This window comes from Phascolarctos cinereus, unplaced genomic scaffold (genome assembly GCF_003287225.1).
Source record: "Phascolarctos cinereus isolate Bilbo 61053 unplaced genomic scaffold, phaCin_HiC Scaffold_3;HRSCAF=262, whole genome shotgun sequence".
Lineage (NCBI taxonomy): Eukaryota > Metazoa > Chordata > Mammalia > Diprotodontia > Phascolarctidae > Phascolarctos > Phascolarctos cinereus.
The window spans coordinates 53,298,830-53,323,273 of record NW_027555736.1 but is presented as its reverse complement, the minus strand read 5'-3'; the positions used below and the strand labels follow the sequence as shown (position 1 = coordinate 53,323,273).

At 38.4% G+C, this 24,444-nt stretch overlaps 1 protein-coding gene and 1 pseudogene across 2 annotated transcripts in view; one reads left to right on the top strand and one right to left on the bottom strand.

Annotated features, from left to right (window-relative positions):
• The window catches only part of ADK (adenosine kinase), a 616,356-nt gene that overhangs the window by 239,073 nt on the left and 352,839 nt on the right, over nt 1-24,444 (bottom strand). The window lies entirely within an intron of this gene.
• Nucleotides 15,736-16,183, top strand: LOC110221466 (large ribosomal subunit protein eL27 pseudogene; annotated as a pseudogene).

The window sequence follows — 24,444 nt, the reverse complement described above, 5'->3', positions numbered from 1 at the left end:
GATGTAGAAAAGATATACTGCTGGTAACAAAAAGAAATGACTTATAATTACCAAGGAATTCATTTGATGTGCCAATAACTGAATCAAACATTCACTTCATTTCAGCAAACAATGATTAAATGACTACTAAGTACAAAGCACTGCTAGGCACTATGCTTAGCATAACAAAAAAATATAGAGCAACACCCCACCCCTCCCCCTAAAGCTAAGTACTTGGAGTACACTGCCTTTTTTTATTTGATAGTCTGACCCATTCTCTCTCACATGCAGCCTATTCACAGTCAGTTCCATTGATAATTGCAGGTTAATAATCCTTCTCAGTTCATTAGACCAGAAATACCCCAGTCAGCTTCTTCTTAAGGATTTACATAGCAACCCTAATACAGTAAAGCCACTCTTTGGGAGAGAAAGCTCCCTTCTTTTGGCTTGTCTTCTGAAAAGCCTCCTTTTTCACGTGGAGCTGGTAGTCTTTGAAGTAAGTCTCTAGACTTCGTCTTCCCTCTTCTGAGCTGCCTTTCATTTATACTACAGACCTACGGTGAGTTCACTCTACCTGCACTGATAGAAATTAAGCAAACATCTAAATGTAACTTCTTTGGCGGTTTTATTGTTAAGGCCAGACATAACTTTACACAGAACCAACAGTCATGACAAATTAAAAGCCATTATAGGATAGTCAGGTGTTGTTTTTTCTTCTTCAAATTTAAATCTATTCAGAGAAAATAAAATCAAATATGTGCTTGAGAAGAAAAACTGAAACAGACAAATTTAGAAATATAGTGGTCAATTTTGACTGTGACTCCCATATCAGGATGTCCTTTCTTTTCTTTTCTTTTTTTTCCCTGCTGGTAGCACTCAAAGGCCATCTGTTCCTGATGAGTTATTCAATTCTGCAATCATGATTATTCATTTTAAAAGTGTGTTAAAATGCATAAGGGCGCATTTTGGTTTTACATATTTAACTGAGGACATGCAATTGCAGTATTCCTAACGATAAATGCTTTCAGAACTATGGAGACCTATGTTGTAATCCCAGCCTGCTAAAAACTAGCAATTTAACCTTATGAAAACTGTGTACATTCCCTTTCTAAGCTTTAATTCTTTCAAACGTAAAATAAGAGCGTAGGACTAGACAAGAAACATCAAATACCCCACAGGGAGAAATATTTAACAAAACGTATAATACAACAGGACATAGATAATGTTAATATGTGGTTTTCTAAATCAATATGCTGCCAGCAGGGATCTTTCTTTAAGGTTTAGTGATCTCATTTCCAATTGAGTTTGATACCACTGGAATAGTTTACATCCATTTAGGGGTTTGTGTCAATATGGAAAGTAATAAGACCAACATTACAGGAGTATGATATAGGAAAGAACCCTGGCCAGAGTCAGGAGAGCAGGGATCTAATCTTGGATCTCTTACTAAGTATTTATGTGATGTTGGGCAAGCTATTTAATTTTTTTTTGGTTGTAAAATCAGAGGTGGATAGGGAAGTGAGAGGGGAAGAATATTAACTTTAAAAGTCCCTTGCAGATCTCAAAATTCTATGATTTTGTGGTTCTGAGTTTCTCCTGAGAATTTATTCCATGCTATTTATCCCCACATAGGAGCATATAGCACAGGGGAGCTAAAGATAGGAGGATCAGGATGAGAAAATTGAACAAGATCCCACTTCCTCTCCAGGCATCATATTGTTAAAACATTATCAATCTCAAAACAAAACAACAGACATCCACATCTATATTTAAATGAAAGTAAAGAATCATAATCAAAAACTAAACATAATCTAAATGATTTTGCACTGTTTTCCAATTAGTGACATGGAAATGTGAGAATCTGCCACATTTTATTTCAATTTTTAAGCAATAATCAATGAATATTTATTGAGGACTCACTGTGTACAAAAACCAACTTTGTAGGAATCCTGGCTTGCTGGCTCTGGCCTTGCCATCATCTTAGCTGCCTTCGGAACTTGGAAGCTTTTTCAGCACTTGTGTTCTCTTTTCTCCCAATGGTAACTTCCTCACTGAACTTCCATTTTGAGGTAGGCCAAGACCAGCAACCCTTTAGTCCTCTTGAGTTCTTCTGCATCTCTGGTCTTCACCACCATGTTTCTGGGCAAATACCTTTCCCTACTCTTTCCTGCTTTTCCACTGCCTTTTATGTATTAGCTTCCTGTATTAGAACATAAGCTTTTTGAAGGCAGAGACTATCTTTCCTTTCGCTTGAATTTGCATTCCCAGCACTTCGTACAGTACCTGAAATAAAGTAAAGGTTTAATAAATTTGCTGACTTGACAACTTGATACAGGAGAATAATATAAGATCAGGCTGATGCCAGAATGTGGAGGGAATTGAATGCCAGGACAAGGAATTTGGTCTTCTTCCGTAGGTAACAGGGAACCACAAAGATCTTTTAGTGGAGGAATGACATGACTAGATGGTGTCAGATTATTCAGGCAAAAAGATGAAGAATATGCTGAAGGATAAGGAAAGTAGAAGTCATGGGCAGAATCAACAGAACTTGGAAAATGATTAAAAATGTGGAATAAGAAAGAAAAAAATTCAAAGGTAACCTCAGAGATATGAAAAAGAAAGAAAGGATAAATTACAGTACTAGAGGGAGATACCTTAAATATCTCTTTAAATGAGTCACCTTTTAGTAATCTACATGCATGTATCATCAAAATAAAATCACTTTTAGATCATCTAATGATCTGAAACTATGTTCCCCTCCACTCCACTGTGAGTGCCTTGACGGCATGAAGTGTTTTTGTCTTTCTTTGCATTCCCAGTGTTTAGCACAGTGCCTGGCATATTTTTGATTCAGTTGTTTTTCCAACGGTGCATGACTGTTTTCTTAGCAAAGATCCTGGAGTGGTTTGCCATTTCCTTTTCCCACTCATTTTACAGATGAAGAAACTGAGGCAAACAGGATTAAGTGACTTGCCCAGGGTCACACAGCTAGGAAGTATCTGAGGCCAGATTTGAACGCACAAAGATGAGTTTTCCTGACTTTAGGCTGGGCACTCTATCCACTGGATGACCTAGCTGCCCCAACTTGGCACATAAATGTCCTTTAATAAACGCTTGTTATCTCGTCTTTATCTCCTGGGTTTGTAGAGAATGTGCTAAGCATCCATCAAGGCACAGGCTGTTGTCCCACTTGTTTGATAACTACAGAATTCTTTTTATTGCAGTTTTCTCCCTTTTATTAACCAATGCAAAAGAGGTATTTTTTACTTTTAACACTCTGGTCGAGTCAAAAGGATTGCTCTTTAGCATTCTGGGAATTCAGTACTTTCATCTAAACAAACATATTCTTTTCTTTTCTTTTTTCTTTTAGGCAATTGGGGTTAAGTGACTTGCCCAGGGTCACACACCTAGTACGTGTCAAGTGTTTGGTTTGAGGCTGGATTTGAACTCAGGTCCTCCGGACTTCAGGGCCGGTGCTCTATCCACTGCACCACCTAGCTGCCCCAAACATATTCTTTTGATTGGCGAGTCATACAGCCAGCTGACAGAAGCTAAAGAAGTCCCACAGTCTATCTGGAATATCAGCCTGACAAATAGTAAGGGTTTAATAAATGCTTGCTGACTCACTCTCCAGGCTGGCCAGCTAATGATTTCCTTATTTTTCTTGAAAAGAATGATGAGGGAGGTTTATTTTAACTTGATACTAGTTTTAGCTGTAGGATGTAGAGATTTCCTGGGATGCCCTTTGGTCATATCTATAAACGTAACCTACCTTAAAAATAATCTTATCAATAAAGAAATGCTTCCTCACTGAAGTCTACAAGCAGGCAGCCAAGTTCTGTTTGATAACCACTGTGAGCATCTCCCCAGCTCTCTTAGTTGAGCCTCAGTAGAAACACCATGGACTTGTTACTTTGGTCCTCTGAATGTTGCTGACATTTCCCTTTGCTACTGCAACAAGGGGTGAGGGCATGAATTCTTTGGAGACATCAGAAAGATAATCACTCTCTAACGTGCACAAGCATATTTTCCTGAAACATCAACAACTACAGGGCAATTATTTTCAAGTGGTACTCAACAAATACCTTGGTGAAGATAGAACATTCCTTAGCAAACATTACTTACATTGAAGCTAATGAATATTTTATGAATTTCATAGAAGATTTTAAAAATTGAACCAAGGTCTTTTTTCCTAAGCAATTTCAACTATCCTATAAAGTCTTGAAAGAATACACACTAATCTGTCCAATTTACAATGCCATTGTCTTTACTGAATAAGAGAAGCAGTCCCAAAATGTTTAACTGCATATCCATAAAAATATCATTAATGCATAAATGCAGATGATAAAAAGAATAAACAACACCATTCTGATTTTTCTTTTTATTTAGCTTCAGACAACTGTTGCCCTTCAAGAAGAAATATATTAAACTACAGAATACACACCACACACATGCCAATAACTGGAACAACAAAAAATGAAGTACAATCTGTTTTATTTTCCTTGTTTATTAAAAATTTTACAACTTCAAAAGTTTGCAGCAGTCAGCTGAACTACAATTTGATAATGAAAATAATTTTGAATACCTTCAACTCAAAAACGGTAGTAAACTATTCTACCTCAATCAGTATTGCTCTATATTAGTGGATTTCTCTGTAACTGTGTTTGGTTTGCATTTGTTTCTTTAAAAGTACAGGGCTGGGAGAAATAAAACCATTCGTAAATAGGAAAAATGAAAAATGAAAGTTTTTAGTTCAGGCACTGCCATAGTCTGATTTCAGGTGAAACCTTACATCTAGGTTACTACTAACAATTTGTAAAAACGGGGATGATGTCAGTCATGCCTACCCCTGGTGCTGTTATAAACATACAATAATGTAAACCATGGGAAAGTACCTTACAAAGTTATGAGTGCTCTATGAATGTGTGTTAAGATTATAGTCATCTTTGTGTTCTATGGCTTGTGCAGCCTTCTAGTATTCTACCACTCCATAACATGTGAAATGAACGATAAACATGATGCCACTGACCTACACTTCCAGTTATTCTTCTATCAGCAGTTATGGATCACATTGTTACCTTGTAACAAAATATTTTGATACCACAGTCTCCGCTTAAAGGTGAAGTCTCAGGAACAATCTTTTCTCCATCATGCTAGCAGTATTTCCTGAGGATCAAATCCACACCCTAGGTCAAATTATCATCATTTTCCAACCAAGTGGTCTAATCAACTAAGGCACTATCACCCAGGATATGTGTATGTGCTACATAGTAAATATTATTACTTCCTTATAAAAAAGAATTCATAGTTCAGAGTATCATTTGAACAGATACAATAATTCTTAAGTAGACTTCACTGATTTCTGATAAGTAGGAAAGAGAAAATACCTTTACATTTCCAATTTTGGAAATATTGATTATTTTTATACAATTGCATTCGTTCCTTACACCGCCCTTCCCTTATTTTCTACCTTACGTTGCAATATTTTAAGGGCATCTGGATGCTACAGTGGATAGAATATTAGATTTGGAGTCAGAAAAACCTACATTTGAAGCCTGTCTTATTAGTAGTGTGAGATACTGGATAAATATTAAATCTCTCCATCCTCAGTTTCCTTATCTGTTAAAAAAAAAAGGGGGGGAGGGAGGTAACAGAACCTACATTAAAGGGCTGTTGTGAGGATAAAACAAGCTAATATCTGCAAAGTACTCTGTAAACCATTAAGAGCTACCTTCTCGTCGCTGTTGAGTTGTTTCAGTTTTGTCTACTCTTCGGAATTACCAAAGAGTTACCTAAATGATACCTATTCTATGGACGATGGAACCTGAGCAAAGAGTTGTCTTGCCAACTCTTTAAATGCCCTCTCACTGACTATGCTAAAGCCAGAGGGATGAAAAACGTTTGGCTAGTCCTGCAAAGAGATGACGGTCACCAAAAAGTTCTAGTAGTTTGGAGGACTTAGCACAGTTTCTGACAAGTTAATTTGGTAATGAGGAGAGGAGAGAGAAGACACTAGGCCATCAGGACTTGATATGCCAGAATCAAAGAATCCTCACAGTAGTAGAAGCCTTAGAAGTCAGCCCAAAGCACATCCCATGCATGAATCAAATCCGCAGCCCTGACAAAGAGGCCTTCAGAAGTCATGGAGTCTGAACTGTAGGGCACCACGGACCCAATGCAGTCCAACGCATACTTGAATAAGGGTCCTCTAAACATACTCTAACAAATGGCCATTCAGCCTTGAAGACACTGGGGGGGGGGGAAGAGGGCACGTGGGGTTGAATAAACATTTATATAGCACCTACTATGTGCCAGGCACCGGGATAAGTGTTTTTTACAAATATTATCTCATTTGTTCTTTTGAATCACATACTTCAGGACCGATCACTAAATGTACATCAGGTTAGCACATCCAAATACTATTGCGTACATAACAAAGATTTAGACTTCTTGTATGTTTGAGCACTTTCTTCAACAGGAAACTCACTACTTCTTGATTCATTTGAAGATAATATAAAGATCAAATGAGAAAATATGCACAGTAATTAACACAGTTCTTGGCACATAGTAGGTGCTATATAAATGCTTATTTTCTCCACTAACCATTTTATATAACTGATTATCAGTCTTTTCTCCCCCTTAAATTGACTTGCAGATTCCACACAAAATTTCTAGCTTCTTTTCTATGTCACACCTTCAGATATCTGAAAAGCTATCCTATCTTCCTTAGCATCACAGTAAAAGTAACAACCATGATTCACAAAATGCCCTCACTATTCCAGTCACCCGTAACTATATGCACTCAGGCATGTCAGTGTTCTAAAAATCTGAGGTCTACGACCAACTGCCATCCTCTAGATGTGTCCCGAGAGCTGCCTTGTGAAGCTACAGTCACCCTTGATCTGCGAAGTCTGCTTTTTATTAATTCAACCTAAGATTTATAGCTTTTGGCAACCAAATAACATAAATTTTGAGCTTGCAGTTAATTAAGACTTTGCTAAGTCTTTTCAACTCTACTTTCTGTTCACATCATCCAGATACTATGTGCATACAGCTGATTTTTAAAAAGCTAAGTTATTTACACTTATCCCTATTAAATCTACTCTTGTGAGGTTTAGTTCATTGTTTTAGCCTGTTGAGGACTTTTTGGAAGGTGTCATCCAACAAATTAGCTAACCCTCCCAGGTCCAGGTCAACTATAAGCTTAGTAACAAATCACTGATATAAAATGGTTATGAGAATGAGCCACGTATAGCAGCCCTATGACATATCACTAGAAACCTGTTTTTAGTTGGCATTGATCTTAATCATGATTCTTTAAGTAGGGTTATAACCAACAGCAAAATTTAAAGTAAAAGAAAAGGAGAGATATACTTTTCCTCTATCTTGTTAGGAAGGATATCATGGAAACACTGGAATCAGAAGACCTGGATTGGAGGTAGAGCTCTGCTACTTAGGACGGGTGACACGTTGGTAAAGTCACAGCCTCTCTGAGCCTCAGTTTCTCCTGTATAGGATGAGGAGCCTTACTTATAGTCCCTTTCAGTTTAAGATCTATGCCTAGAATTCTAAGATAAACTTTATCTACTAGTAAACACTATTTCTAACAGGTAAAAAGTAAATGAGGTTACTTCTGCAAGACTTATTCTCAGCGAAAAAAATGCTGACTTGTAAGAATTGCAACTTCCACTTGTAAATGTTCGCAAACCACTGGCTCAGTTATCTCTTTGCAGGGTTTTGCATGGACTGACATGAAATTGACGGACACAACATACAAATCATCTTTCTTTCCCCACTAGGACAACCACCATCCCCACAAGTTCTCAAAGTCCACTAGCAGCTGTTCAGAGGTCACTTCTGCAAATTCTGAAGTGCCCCAAGGTGGAGATCATGTACACCAGGAGGCTTATGAAGAGTAACAAGTAGCTCTTGTTACTTTTTCATCTACCTCAGGCTCCAATATTCATTTAACTTGGTTTGTTCTGTGCTTCTTAATCTGAAAATTTTCCTCCTTAAAAAAGAAAATAGACACAAATGAGGAGCTGGATAGCTCTGCTTTATTTCTCTCCTCCTTTCCTGATCTGCCTGAGCCGCCCCAAGTGCCAAGCCTCTCTGGTACAGTTTGTTCTGCTTCTACTCAACATAACAACTCTTTTTGTCATCAGTAGCATTTTGAGCACATCTCACCTCATTCTTGGGGTCAGCCTTTCTGACATGATTCCTACAGATCTGGGCCTCTCTTAATGTAGCCTTAGTAAGATGCCTCTTTGCTTCCACCTTTTGTACATGTATGGTTGAACATTTCAGTTCATTTAGCTGCCTCCCTGTATTTTCAGATTCCTCCCTCATTAGGAACATTTAAAATTATGTGGCTGGATTTTCTCATGCAATTTCAGCCAGGAGCTATGAACTTCAAGAAAGGGCTAAGCTTTCTGTCAAGATAGTGATCTACAGTCCACAGGTCTTGCATAAAATCTCCAGGGCATTGAAACAGAAATTGACTCTATTCAAGGGCTACATAGGATATGAACTCTCCAAGGAGATCAGAAACAGGCATTTTATCTTGTTTTGGTTCATGGGGCTGACAGATTTTCTATCAACTGTGTCTTCCTCAAAAAAGACTTTGTTAAAAATAGATTATAAGACAGGAGGAGAGAAGTTCAAGGAGTTGGACTGAGGTTGAAGTATTATCACAGCAGAGGTTCAAGTACATTTAGCAAATAAATGATGACAGTTTTAATTAGAAATCACAATAGTAAATCCCAATCCATCAAAAGAGTTATAGTCTTAGTTAATACTACTAATCATGTTTATCCTACCTCACACATTTCCTTCTTCTGAAAACAGTTAAGTTTGCAACAGGTCATTTCTGGACACTGGCAAAAAGAAAGCAGTAAATGGTCCCCACAGAATACATGTTCTACAGTGATGCCAATACAATGCAAATTTCATGAAAGCAGAACACCTCAGTGATGGAAGAGACCTCAGAGACCATCCAGCCCAACTCATTCTTAAATAAGAATCTACTAAATAACCTACCTGAGAAGTATGCAGATGAACCAAACCAATTACAGGAAAACTACCTCCCCTAAACATTATCTTGAAAGGAAATCTCCAGTATCAGAAATGGACACTGTTGGGGAGAGAAGTAACCAGGGTATTAATGGTATGGAGACATTGTCTACAATGGCCTTCTAAAAGACCATACTTGAGATGCCACTGGTAGGGGTGAAAGGAGCCTCCTTTGATGTTTCAGGCATTGAGCACAGCAATTAGACTGCATCAGAAGTTACATGTTTCCCTACATCCAGGCACAGATTACTACACTGTGGAAGATCCCTCCAAGTTCCTGGTAATCTATTTCCAGTTTTAGGTTCTTTGCTTTGCCCCTCCCTTTCAAACCCCCTGGGGTGACCTAAAATGTAGAATCACCAGTGCCCTTCCCTTTTGCCTTTCCTTCACTCAAAGAGTCCAATGGGGTAGCTAGGCAGGAAAGAAACAGCTATACATATCATGTGGATGAGCCGGAAGTCAACAACATTTTCTATTGAGGGGAAGGACCACCAGGCCTCACTATCTTCCTTGATACCATGGCCTCAAGACCCATGGGCCCGATAATCTGACCTGCCGGTGTAGTCTGAGGAACCCTGACTGGTGCCATCCCCCTTGCTAAAGCCTCAAGACTTACAGATCTTTCTATCCATCCACCAAAGAGATATGCTCCTTTCATGTGTCACTTTCCCTCACTATTGAAAGAAGGGATTACTTTATTCTTTCTACTTGTATTCCAGTGCTTAATACAGTGAATAGCACCTAATAAGTAATAAATAAATGGGTTTTTTTCAATCACCTGTTCATTTAGTCATCATAGGATGATAAAAGTAGAAGAGGAAGGGACCTCAGAGGCACTCAAGGGCACCCAACCCATTTTACAGATGAGGAAATCTAGGCCCAGAGAAGTTCCATTACTTACCCAAGGTCACAGATTTGGTCTCAGATCCTCTCACTCCAGAGCTATGTTCTTTCTACTGTTCAACACTGCCTCATTTTCTAGAAGCTAGACTGTAATCATTCCATATCTAAAGCAAGTGCCTCTACTCTTTCTATTCTGCCTTCCTCACTTCACCTCCTCCCCCGGCCTCCCCTTGTGTCCTGCCTCAGTTTTTGGAAGTAATATAAGTCATCACAGCTGATACCTGGCACAGGATGGTTCAGCTATACAAAGAGGCCATAGGAAAACAAGGCAGTATGCAGGCCTGAAGGGGACTTACCAGCAAAAATGCCCAGGCACTTATCCATGTAAATAAGATGAGAGACAAGAGGCTGCTAGGGATAAAGCTTGCCACCACAATGGGGGAAAAAGAGCTGTCAGAGGAGATATGACCTCAAAGGAGGCAAAGGGAACATGATCAAAATAGACCAGATACAGAAAGTCTGTTGATATGCCCCCTACAACAGAATTATTTTATTGAGTGTCCAGACTGTTACCCATCCCTTACCATGCCAGTAATGAAGAGCAGCACCACACAAGACTGTGCCAGAGCAGTGGCCTTCCTGGTCCTGGCACAACAAATGTAAACTCCATCACTGTCCCTTGTTTGAACCTTTTGGGTTTGGTAGCACCTGCCAGAATCTGTGCTCTGTGAACTGAAGGACATGGCCTTCAGTGACCCAAAATCACCTCTAGACCAGGATGAAGCATCGGAATAGTATTTTAAGTAAAATTTCAACTGCCACATACATGTGATTTATTAAAGGACAGAGAGACTAGAGAGCTGGCCTCGGATTCAAGAAAACCTGCCTCTGACACATCGAGGAATCCCTGGGCAAGTCCCCAGAACACTAAGTTGCAGAATAATGCCATTCCACATTGGTAGAAGGAATTTCCTCCCATGAAGTTCTCACAGCAATGATACTAGGGATCAAAACAAATTAGTTATCACTCTTTTATTACAGTCATTAATACTGACTCACTGGCCCTGAGGGCAGAATCACAGAAGTCTTTGGCACTCTCTATGGCTCCTCGAATGCTATTCACGATCTCTCTCTCTATTGCCTATTAAAATAAGGTCCAAACTGCTTTTCCTGGTACAGTGCCTAACTTCTAGCTTCATTTCTCAAAGTACTTTCAGCCTTTATGTAAACGTGGATCCTGTTTTACTTTGCATCACATTCTTTTTCCATAGTATGCCTTCCACCAAACCGCTATGATCTGGCAAAAATGCACCTTTCCTTTAAGGTCAAGGTCAAATATTTTCCATGAATCCCACCCTGATCCACTCTGGAAAGATGCTACCTCTCCAACCTCAGTGAACCTTGTTTAATAACTTTGTTTTATAGATTACTACACTTTTGGAAACTGCTTTGAGATAATCCCTTTTATTTTTGTTGTTCAGTAACATTCAATCCTTTGTGATCTCATTTGTTTTTTGTTTTGTTTTGTTTTTGGCAAAGATACTGGAGTGATTTGCCATTTCCTTCTCATTTTACAGATGAAGAAACTAAGGAAAACAGGATGTGACTTGCCCAGGATCACACAGCTAATAAATATCTGAGGCCAGATTTGAACTCAGAGCTTCCTGACTCCACACCTGGTACTCTATTACTGTACCACCTAGCTGCACCCCTTTCTTTTATAAGTAAGATCGAGTGGCTTGTTCAGGGTCACACAGGTAATGGTGATAGAGGCAGAATGTGAACTCTGGCACTGTCTCCAAGTACAGCATATGACTTTTGGCTCACTATACCTCCTCTTTATGTTAGTTATTTGTGCATGTCTTAACTTTTCTATTAGACTGAAGGTTCATGTGGGTCCATGGATCAGGTCTCATACATCTGCATCCTTCAAAAAGACCAACAGTACCTTGTAGCATACCATGGTACTCAATAGCTGTTTACTGAATGCATGTCTTAAATTAAAAAAAAAAACTAGTTGGGCTAAAAATATTTACAAGCTTTGCAAAAATATATTCACGGCTATTTATATCATTATCATATTCTTTTTAATATCACTTTCCTTCTTTTCCCCAAACTGTTCTATATGCTAGGCTACATTCAGATGTCTAACAATATTCTTGCTGGTATTACCCTTACATAGACTACATTCTAGCCTCCTGCTGTTACCAAGAAATGCATTAAGGCAAGTCACGTGCCTTTCCTCATGTCAACAAATGATGGCTCAATTAGGCAGATAAGTATCTACAGCCCTTTGCAGATCTCTCTTCAGCCCATTCTGAGCAGTATAAAAAAATTACCCTGGATAGAATTAAAGCTAAAGAAAGGAACACTTGCAATTCTCTAAATATTTAGCTATTAAATGTTTCTGAACAAAAATAGTATAAAAATGGACTGTCAATATATACACTCTAAAACTCAGTTCATGTATAAATTTATTAATTAAATTAGATAATCAGATTCTTGGTGCATTATTATCTCTACAACACTCACTGCAATCTATATGAGTATGGTACATTCCTAATTTTATCAGCAATGCTGTAAGCCTATGTAAAATTCTTATTTGATGTTCAAGCTTTTGCTGGAATTCACAGAATGGAATGAACTATGAGAAGAAAAACATGATCTATTTCAGAGCTCATACAGTAAGAACTTCCCTGAAGGTCACTTCTCTCCACATCACATCCACTTGGACATTACTGTGGAGGCTTCTCAAAGCTCTAAACTAGGCCTCCTCCTCTTTTTTTCTTCCCTCTATTCCTCTCATTTGGAAGCCTCTTTAGTTTCCACAGGCTTAATTATTACTGCTGTGCAGTTAACCCCCAGACCTTTAACTCCAGCCCTAGTCTCTCCCCTGAGCGTCAGTCCTCCATCGCCTGCTGCCTGTGGGACATCTCAAACTCAGCATGACCAAAAGAAAACTCACTCTCTCGTAACCCATACTCACCGCCTTCTTCCAAAGGCAACACTATCCCTCAGTTTTCCAGGATCATGGACACCTCCTAGACTCCTCCCTCTCCCTCACCTCATGCATGTATTTGGCCGCCAAGTCTTAACAAGTCTACCTCTCCATCTCTTTTATCCTTCTCTTTACTCACACAGCCACCACCATCATTCCAGTCTTTACAACCATTTTACTCCCTCTCCGAAAGCCAGACACACTGTCCTCTCTATCTCAGTTACTTTTCTCAGGTCATATGGGCAATTCCTGGAATGCATTCCTTCCCTGACTCATCTTCATCCCTCTCTTCCCTTAGGGCACAACTCAAGAATATCTCCTAGCTGAAGTCTTTCCTGATCCTCCCATGTATTGGTGCCTTTCCTCCCAAACTACTTTTTATTTAACTATTTTACACTAGTTTGTATTTATTCTCTTTATATTTATTTGGTGTGTGTATATGTGTATACATACATATGTACGTATGTATGTATATACTTCTTGTCTCCCTCTTTAGAATGTGAGGTCCTTGTGAGCAAGAATTGTTTTATTCTTTCCTATTTGTATGACTTGTGCAACTAATAAATGCCTGCTGATTACTGATTATGTATCAGCTTTAATTAACAGAGACATATGAGTAAAGAAGGATGGAAAAAAAAATAAGGTCTTTGAGTATCTCTAATAGATATAACAAAGTTAGTACATTATAGCTTACTGATTTTTCTAAGCAATCTTAAAATAAGGAGAAAAAAGTGCTAGACTTTGAATAAGGAGGGCTCAAGTTGAAAGTCTGGCTGTGACCCTAGTTGTGTGACTTCGTGTCTATAAAACTCAGATCTATCCTTTGTAAAAGAAGAATAAGATTCACAATATCCCTTGCAGTGAAATTCTAGGATCGTTGTGAGGAAAGCACTTCACAAACCTGAAAAATGTTATTATAAATGTGAATTATTATCTTTTTGGTCCAGACCTATGATTTTATCAATACAGGGTATTCTAGTGTGAAAAAATTCTCCATTTATATAGGAACTCATCTGTAATAAACATACAATTTTAGGAAGGTGCCTGGTATACTCACTGGCTAAGCAGCCTCCCTAGCATCACACAACTGTGAAGGTGGCAGCTAGTGGATATAGTAGCTAAAGCTATGGAGAGGGACTCAGAAGGACTTCAGCTCAAATCTTTTTTTTTTTAATGTAATGGTCTCATGACGTCACTACTTTATTTTTCAAAATTTGCCCTTCTCTCTTTAAAAAAAATATTTTATTTTTCCCCAATTACATGTTAAAATATTTTTTAAAAACTCTTTTTTTAGTTTTGAGTTCTAAATTCTAACCCTCCCTCCCCTCCGAGACAGTAAGGAATCTGATATAGTTTACACATGTACAATCATGTAAAACATTTCCATATTACTTATTGTGTACAAGAAGATAGAAAGAAAGGAAGGAAGCAAGCAAGGAAAGGAGGAAGGGAAAAATAGCATGCATCAGTCTGTATTCAGACAATACTAGTTCTTTCTCTGGAGGTGGATAGCATTTTTATCATAGTCCTTTGGGATTGTCTTGGATCACCACATTCCTGAGAACAGCTAAGTCATTCACAATTCTTCATTGTAGGATATTGATGTTACTATGTACAATGTTCTGGTTCTGCTCACTTCACTTTTTATCAGTTCACATAAGGCTTTCCAGATTTTTCTGCTTATCATTTCTTATAGCACAATAATATTCCATTACAACCATATACCACAGCTTGTTTAGCCATTCCTCAATTGACATGCATTCTCTAGATCTCCAATTCTTAGTCACCACAAAAAGAGCTGCTATAAATATTTTTGTACAAATAGGTCCTTTTCCTTTCTTCTTTAATGTTTTTGGGATATAGACATATCAGTGGTATTGCTGGGATCAAAGGGTATGCACAGATTTATAGCCCTTTGGGCATAGTTCCAAATAGTTCTCCAGAATGGTTGGATCAGTTAGTTCACAACTCTACCAACAATGCATTGGTGTCCCAGTTTTCCCATATCCTCTCCAATATTTACCATTTTCCTTTTGTGTTATATTAGCCAATCTGAAAGGTATGAGGTGGTACCTCAGAATTGTTTTAATTTGTATTTCTCTAATCAACAATCATTTAGAACATTTTTCATATGACTATAGATAGCTTTGATTTCTTTGTCTGAAAACTTCCTGTTCATATCCTTTGACCATTTATCAACTGGGGAATGATTTGTATTTTTATAAATTTTTATAAATTCAACTCAGCTCTCTATCCTCTGCTCAAATCTTGCCACAAATGGTACAATGTCTGTATGAACTTGGACCAACCTCTCTCACTCTCAGTTTTCTCATGTGTAAAATGGGGATGATAACAGCAACTACTTCTCTATCTCTATTTGTTTCATACTTTCCAGACTTCAAAATCATGTGTGTTCTGTTTTTTTATCTGGGAACTTCCCTCTTGCCTCAGGCCTCTTTTCCCAGAATAGCCTATTGCAAGGCCCATCCACTCCCTTCATCAGTTTGACATGTTCCTCTTGGGGTCTCCATTAGTTGAAGGACCCACATCCCTTCTTCCTCATCTTCCACATTTGAAAGCCATGCTGCTTTGCTAAATGCCTTTATCTCTTCAATATCACCACCACCACCACCACCACCACTACCCCCCCCAAAAAAAAACCCACCTGGATTTTTCAGATCCCTTTTGCATGATTTCTCCCAACACAATGTAAGCAAGACTGGGAAAGTCTTTTTCCCGCCCCTGGCTTTTATTTATAACCACAGGCTTAGCACAGTGCCTGGCACAGAATCAGAGCATAACAAATAGCTTTTGGCTCTAGGAGCACTCCGCTTCATGTTGAAATGGGCAAGTTCATGAAACTCGGGAAGGTGGAGCTGGTCCTGGCCAGGCGGTACTCCGGGTACAAAGCCCTCATCGTCAAGAACACTAACGATGGGACATCCGCCAGGCCCTACAGCCACGCCTTGGTGGCAGGTGCTGACCGCTACCCTCACAAAGTGACTGCAGCAATGGGCAAAGAGATCAACAGTCAAGTCCTTTGTGAAAGTGTATAACTACAACCACCTTATGCCCACCAGACACTCTGTGGATATCCCATGGGACAAAACAATGGTCAACAAGGATCCATTCCGTGACCCTGCACTAAAACATAAGGCGAGGAGGGAGGCCAAGGTCAAATCTGAGGAAAGGTACGAGACAGGCAAAAACAAGTAGTCCTTCCAGAAGCTACGGTTTTAGAACTACTTTGTTGGCCAGTAAATAAAATGTTTATTAAAAGTGAAAAAAAAAGTACAATAAATTTAGTGCCCCTTCCTTCCTTCTGTCCCTCCCCACCCTTTCTTTCATTAAAAGGATAAAATGAGACAATGCATGTAAAGTGCTTCACAAAATTTAAAGCATTATATAAATGCTAGCTATTAATGTTACTGTTATTATGTCACAGGAAACTAGATTTTTCTAATAATAAGTCTCAATGGCTATCCAATATGGCACTCTCTCTCTTGAGTTTTGGTCATTATTATTACAGTATATGGATACTTCTTACACAGGGCATGCTTACTCCTATTTTAAACAAAAAAACTCCATGTTGCTCATGATGGTATATACCTGTAGAAAAGGCTACCAGGGAGGCTGAGGCTGGAGACAGCTTGAGCTCAGGAGTTCTGAGCTGCGGTGCTTTAAGCCATTTGGGTGTCTGAAATAAGTTTGGCATTAATACAGTTAGTCTCTAGGTGGCAGGGACTACCAGAGTGCCTAAGAGGTAGAAAACCAGTAATGATCAGAAATGGTCAAAGCTCCCATATGCTCATCTGAGTTAGATTGGCCCATGAGTGGTCCCTGTACAACCAGTCTGGACAAGATCTTTAGATAGGTAGATAGACAGACAGACAGATAGACAGATGAATAAATGAATGAATAAATCTCCAAAAGCTAGGCTACCCAGTTTGTCAGCCTACAGCAAAATACAAGTGACAAATTAAAAGAATAGCAGTTGTCAAAGGTAGGCATACTGACAGCTGATAAAAAGGAAAAAGATAGGAGCACTGTAGGAAGCAAACATAAGAAGTCAAAAATATGACAATAGATTACTCTATTTCTATAACACTTTTCTTAGCTCACAACACTGTGAGAGACCTATGGGATAGAAGTCTGGGGCAATTTAACATAAAAGCAAATAGCTATATATACTTCAGTGAAACTACAGCAAAATATAACTCATGGGGGCAAGCTAGGTGGCGCAATGGATAGAGCACCAGCCCTGAAGTCAGGAGTACCTGGCTTCAAATCTGGCCTCAGACCAAACACTTGACATTTCCTAGCTGTGTGACCCTGGGCAAGTCATTAACTCCAATTGCCTTAAAAATATATATATATATATAACTCATGCTCATAATTATGACCCTCTGCCATCAAAAATGACGATGTGCAATAGACTTGGGAAATAAGAGAAAATATATAATATTGTTTGGGAAGGTTTTCATTTCATAAAAAAATTTTTTTTTAAAGTTTTGGCACTTAATAGGGAGGTAAGAAACAAATAAGTTAACTAGAAAATTCATTCCTTCAGAAAAATCACTCTTTATAAATCTAAGCTACCAATAGCCAAAATGCTCAAAAGTAATTGATATTTAGAGATACTTAAATGAAAACAACTCTCATTTACCTCTCATAGCCACCAGACTGGCAAAATTGACAAAAAATGGAAAATGACAAATGCTAGAAGGACCATGGGAAAACAGGTATATTAATGCACTGATGTGGAACTGTGACCTAGTTGCACCATTTTGCAATGCAATTTGGAACTACACCACAAAAGGTTACTAAGCTATACATACTCCTAGGTATCACTGTGCAGATGTAGCACCTATTTAGGAATACCACTATTAGGTCTGTACCATCAAAGAAAAAGGAAAAGGACCCATATGGATCATAGGTGTCTTCTTCTATCCAGTTCTATATCCTGTATTCACAAATATGTAAATACGATCTATGCAGGGGCTAAGAGAAAAGTGGTTTGGAGGTGAGGGGGAAAGTACTGAGAGAAGCAAGGACAGCTCTGTTAAGATGGTGAGGCTTACTCTCAGATTTGAAGGGAGGCAGGAGTTCTTATAGACACATCAAAGATAACTTCTACCATCAGTGAGATTAAATTCATCCAATCAACCAACAGCCCAAGTCTCTTCAGGTATTGACATCAAAATAATGTTTTCTCTTTAGATTAGACATGTTCTTTTACTACTTTCAATAAAACCCCTTTTTTTTAAAAGCTCAAAATCCATCCATATTACATCCCTTGCCTAAGACTACGGTCTTAAAGGTGTACATGTTCTTCCTTGTCACTACAGTTTGAAAACACGTTAATTATTTATAAATAATATGCAAATGACTTCTGAGAATTTTCTGGCACAGTGGAACAAACGGTGCATTTGGAGTGGCAGAACCTGGGCAGAACCAGTTCTGCCTCTAATGGTGTGACCTGTTCCCTCATCTTTAAAACAGGCATAATAATATCACCTACCTTGTTGTGTTCTTGAGAGAATCAAATGAGATAACGTATGCAAAGTGCTTTGGGAACCTTAAACCACTCATAGCAGCAAGTCACTTTCCCTCTTTCCTGACTCAGTTTCCTCATCTGTAAAATGAGAGGGTTGGACTAAATGGCCTCTAAGTTGCTCCTAACTCTAAAATCCAAGGATCCATTTCTTGGAATTCCTAACTGTGATAGCCAGACCACCATGAATGGAGTGTAGGTTTGCTCTGCTGCATATAAAGTTTAGAAAAGTCTGCACCTAAGATTTTAAACAATTTCCTAAATTGATATATATAGGTCAATAAAATAACCTATTTTTATTAAATGCCAGGACAAAAAACAGAAGTGAAAGCATCCCTGCCCTCAAGGTGGTTATTCTATTATATTATTATATATGCTAAAGAAATGAGAAGAGTCTAAATTTCTTTCTTTTTTTCAAAGAAGAAGCATCTGATTAGATAACATAGTAAGAAAGGTGGCTGCACAACATTTTCCCCATAAACCAGGAATACGCTCTCTCACAAACACATGGAGTATGGGAAAAGTGGGTACAAACTTAGAGGACAGTGGCACTGGGGCACACATGCGGCCAAGGCAACTCACAAAGTTCTGGTAACTGCTGGGCCTAGAAGTGCTTTTTTCCTCCAAGGAACCCTCATAAGGCTCTCCTTGGGCACAGCATTTCTGATGGCAAGGCTGTTCAGCCCAGAAGAATCTAAATTTCTTCACAAGAGGTATCAATTAATACTACAGAAGGCATGACACAAAGAAATGAAACCAAATCCAATAAGCAATATAGAAATCAATTATATGAGTTCATGATCATACTTTGCTCAGAACATAGTATACCTCTAAATCATCAGAAATTACTGATTTACCAATACTTTAATTATAAGATATTCAGCTTTGCTTTTTTCTTGTCATTTGCCAATGTTTACTTATAAAAAGAGGTCATCAAGGCTTATATCTGAGTAATAAAGACTTCCAACTTCCATATAGACAGATACATGTTCTCAGTTGTAGCTCTTAGCCTTGGCAGTCCATTTAAACCGACTTTTAAAAGTTAAAGGACTTTTTAGTATTCAGCACAGTGCCTGACACATAAGTGCTATACAAATTTTAGCTGTCTCTATTATTGTTACTAATATCGGAATGAATGAAATGTATAAGCCTAAAGAAAGCTCATGCCTCAAAAGTAATGTAAAACTGAAAAAAATATGGTTGTCCTAGATTGGAGACAAAAGAATTATGTTCCTTTCTATAGTCCCCTACAATTTCACTGAGTCACCTCACCATTCGATTGGCTTTTATAAATTGAGAGACAAGGTCTGCCTTAAAACCACTCTGCAATACTCAGAAACAGGAAGAGAAGCTGTCTCCTTATTAGCTTACCAGGGCTCTTGTTCTTTTGTCCTCAGTTTATACCTACCTATCTCCTCAACTCTAATTTCCAAACTAACTCGATAGCACTGGGGGGGGGGGGGAAGCACAGGGAAAAGACTAAAGAACTATGCTACATAAAGTCTCGAAAATGCATAAACTACTTTTCAGCGCCCAATGGTTCTAAACCTGAATATAATGCCTGATGAAGTACCTGGACTGCAATAGGAGAGAAAGACAATATTATATACATGTTTTTAAATTCTGTAGCCTGATAGTTTTATATCTCTGAATAACATAAATGTACATTTTTAAAACACTTCATTAAGGCGAAATGAAATGAATAAAACAGACTCCAGTTCCATAATGCCAGGTCGTAAACAAAATACATGTGTAATTTTAGGTAGATCATATATTATATGGCTCTAATACCAGAATTTGCAAGTGGTTATAACATAATTCAGCCACAATTTTTGTTACATTAGCTCTATCTAGAGTCAGATCATATGAAACCTTATAGATTTTTAAATTTGTCCACCAGAGTTTCTTCATATAAAAAAGAAGGGGTAACCTCTGAGTTCCCTTCCAGCTGTAAATCATTGATCATTATGACTCAAAAGATGAAGAATGCTCTCTAGTGTGGTCAGTTACTGTTAAGCAAAGGATGAGCACTTGTTAGGGATTCTAAAGGTGTTTTCACCTGCCTTCCCTGCATTATCTTCATTTGCAATATGACAAGCTAAGCCTTTTCTAGACCTCTACAAACACTAGCAGTTGCTGTTACCTCTCTTTTCTGTTTTTAATACAAACTTTCCCCAGAGGAATCCTCTGGCTTTTGCCCAAGTAAAGTCCCGAGAATTAACCTTCAAATGTTTAGAGCCATCATGTGCTGAAGGAATGTCCAAACACGCAAACACATTATAGCAACAATGAACCAGAAAACGGTTTTGAGATTGATTGCACTCTGTTGAGTCAATTATTAGATTATCTCGTCCTAGGAAATATGACATGATAGAAGTGGAGTTTTACAAGTTGAAAGCTTTCTTCCTCCGAAGGCTAACTCCTAAGAAAGCTAACTAACAAGAGGAAAGCAATAAATATCTTCAGGTTGTTTCTTTCAACTCTTTTCTTACCAAAATGATCAGGGTATGGAGGCTTCCATTTTAATTTACATTTAAATAGTATGCTAAATCAGCACAGATTTTACATGCAATTTGAGAATCATGTCCCCAAAGGCAACGTCATCTGGGGGAAATGGATAAGAACATAGGCCTCTGCAGAAAAATATGCTTGCAGGCAGTACTATCCTGGGAGGATTTAAAATCTCGAGCTTCTTCCTTTCCCACTGTTGGTAGTGTTGGGACTGATAATTATTCAGAATCAGTTTCCATCTCTTCCTATCTTGTTCACATTTTGGAGCTGAAACAGCCTATTACAGGTAGCCAAGACAGAAATCTGAACTGATTTAAGACTACTACAGGCTCTCCACTGTTTCCCCTTCTCTTCAAAATGCAATTAAGACCATTACGTCACTGAAAATCACATGCTGGGGCTATCACAGGAGGTATCTGCCAAAGGCAAACACTTACAGAAGGTCCTCATTGTGATACTGATGTTTTATCATTTTAATTACAAACAAAAACAGAAACAAAAAAACAAGAAACCTCAAACCGTGCTCCCTAAAGTGTACCAATTGGGGCAGTCTAAATTAACAGTATCTTGGTAGCCCAAGGGTAGCAAAAGTAGACTGAGCTACCAAATTTCATCATAGTTACAGCAGCTGTCTTCATGCCTGGAGGAAGCTGAGTATTTAACAAAGCAGACAGCTTGGCACTGGCATCTGATTAGCAGTGTGTGTATTGTCGGATAGGATGTGCTGGGCTCTTTTGTTTCACTGTTTGATTAGAAATCTGGAGAGCAGTGGCATCATGTAACTATATAATTCAGGCTTCTCTGTGAGGTAAATGGTTAGTGATGCTCCCCCACTGCTGTGTAAGATATGAATGTGCTGCATTGAACCTGAAATGATTTAGGTATTAAAACTGTTTGTCTACCCATTTATCTCCAATAACGTGTGACCTGAAAGACCTTAAAATATTTTTAAAAAATATTGACAGACTTGAAAGATGTCTTTTTAACAAGAAACTCTCTGTTTTCCAGAGAGTTTTTAACTCAACTTTTTAACTTTCAACTAAATCTGTCTGAACATTTGGGGCGTGGGGGAGGAGAAGAGTGGGAGTACAGAGAGAAAGAAGAGATGTTTATTTTGGTTTGTATAAGTAAAAAACTCTATCCAAAATGTTAACAGTCCAAACAAAGATTCAGACTCTTTAGATTTCACTCACCTTATCTGAAAATCCTGTGGGGGAGCTGCCCTGCCTTGCACAACACTGTAGCCTGAAATCAAATAATCCACACTTTCAACTACCAAAAATAAAGGGGGATAGTAGAGGGTGTCCTCAGTGTATTCTCACCCACAAATCTGAAAATCTATCATAAATTCTGGGTGCTTATTGATAGAGTCCATATCAGTAGACTCCATGCAAACAATCTACTTCAATAGAAGTACATTCTTTTACTCTATCAAATCCATAGGAGGTAATCAGACTGGATGTTTTATTCAACAGGGTTGAAGAAAATTGTTCCACAATAGGTTAATTCAAAATGGCAGCACAGAAAATGCATCTGTCAGTGGGGATCAAATTACAGGGCAAGCTTCTCTCAATGCTTAGAAAAACAAGTCTGTAGTTCTACTGATTATGTGCCTGTGTGTGTTTAAAGGGGTGGGAAAGGAGCTAAATATCGAAGCTAACCTCCAATTAAAGTCAATCATAAAAACAGCCAATTTAATGAGTGCGGATTTCTTTGGGTAATTATAACACCAACCACTTTTTTCTCTTTTAAATCTGCAATTCTGCCTTCTTGTTATTGCCTGCTTTGTCATTAATCGCCTCAGGACCCTGATTCCCTAGCAACAGACTGCCACCACACATTTGGCTTGGGTTCAACATTTTCTTTGTGAGAAATGGAACTGCTGCTGCCGCCTGGGCTGCTGTAGCTCGATGGGCTGTGCAAGGGTTCTAATAATGTATTCTTCTGAAAAATCACATGATCCGGAGAGCTGGGACTGAGCTCCATTAATTACTGTGCTGAGGAAGCTTATCTACTAAAGGGGGGGGGGAAGCAGGATGAGGTGATGGGCCCATTCTATCATCAATAATTGGTAGGTGAACATTTACAAATAAATATTTTATTCTCAGGTCGATAGGTTTCTGCTTAAATTTGTTTGGAAAAGACAAGGGTACCATTTCTCAAATGTTGCTTTATGAATCTTGTCTACACAAGGTAGCCCCAAGGATTCCAAAGAACTGGTTGTCACTGATCACCAATGAAAGTAAATTAACTCATGTATCCATCAGCTGTTTTTCCCACTTAGGGCAAAAGTGATTAAAACAGCTGTATATGTAAATACATTGTGAGATGGCAGAATAAGGTTTCATTCTATATATCTTCACAACATGAAGTGGAAAATAGGCTCGAATTCAATATATTCTGACTCAGATATTTAGATAAATATTTAATATTTGTAATGAAAATATTTAATGAAGAATGATTTGTGACTATCATTTATTTAAGAAGTGAATCACGGGATTACAAATGTACTTGTTGGTGTCACTGAGATTCTCAAATTCATCTTAAGCTCAACAGGTCCCAAACAGAACTCATTATCTTCTCCCACCTGCCCTATCCTCTTTCCAAAACAGGCACCATCAACTTCTCACTCACCCAAAAGCTTACAACCTTCATCATCCCACATGTCTCTGAGGGTCTTCCCAGACTGATTGTTTTGTGAAGGCAAACTAGGCCATCTTTTGCCTCAATTCTTGTCTAGAATTCTTATCTGAATGGCTGTTGCCTCAGAAAAACTAACACCAGATGTACTCCCACTACATCTGGGGCCATTGCCACCGGACCCCTAAGGACTTTGGAGGAGAGACTGAAGCTGATGACTTTGCACAGCTCTGACTCACTTGAATCCAATTCACTTGCAAGTAAAGAATCATCCGGTTGGAGGCCCATCAATTGGGGAATGGCTGAACAAAGTGTGGTATATGAATGTCATGAAATAGTATTGTGCTATAAGAAATGATCAACAGGCAGACTTCAGGAAAAACCTGGGAAGACACATATGAACTGATGCAGAGTGAAATGAGCAGAGTCAGGAAAACACTGTACACAGTAACAGTCACATTGTGAGACGACTGACTTTGATAGACTTAGCTCTTCTCAGCAATACAAGGATCTAAAGTAACTCCAAAAGACTCATGATGGAAAATGCTATCCACAAACAGAGAAAGAAATTTGGAGTCTGAATGGGGATGGAAACATGTTATTTGCTCTCCTTTTCTTTTGTTTTGTTTCTTCCTTCTCCTGGTTCCTCCCATTAGTTCTAATTCTTCTTTACATCATGACTAATGTGAAAATATGTTTAATACGAATGTAGAAGTAGAGCCTATATGAGACTGCATGCTATCTTGGGGAGGGGGGATGAGAAAGAGGGGGAAAAAATTTAAAACTCAAAATTTTATGGAAGTGAATGTTGGAAATTAAAAATAAAATAATTTAAAAGAAAGATATT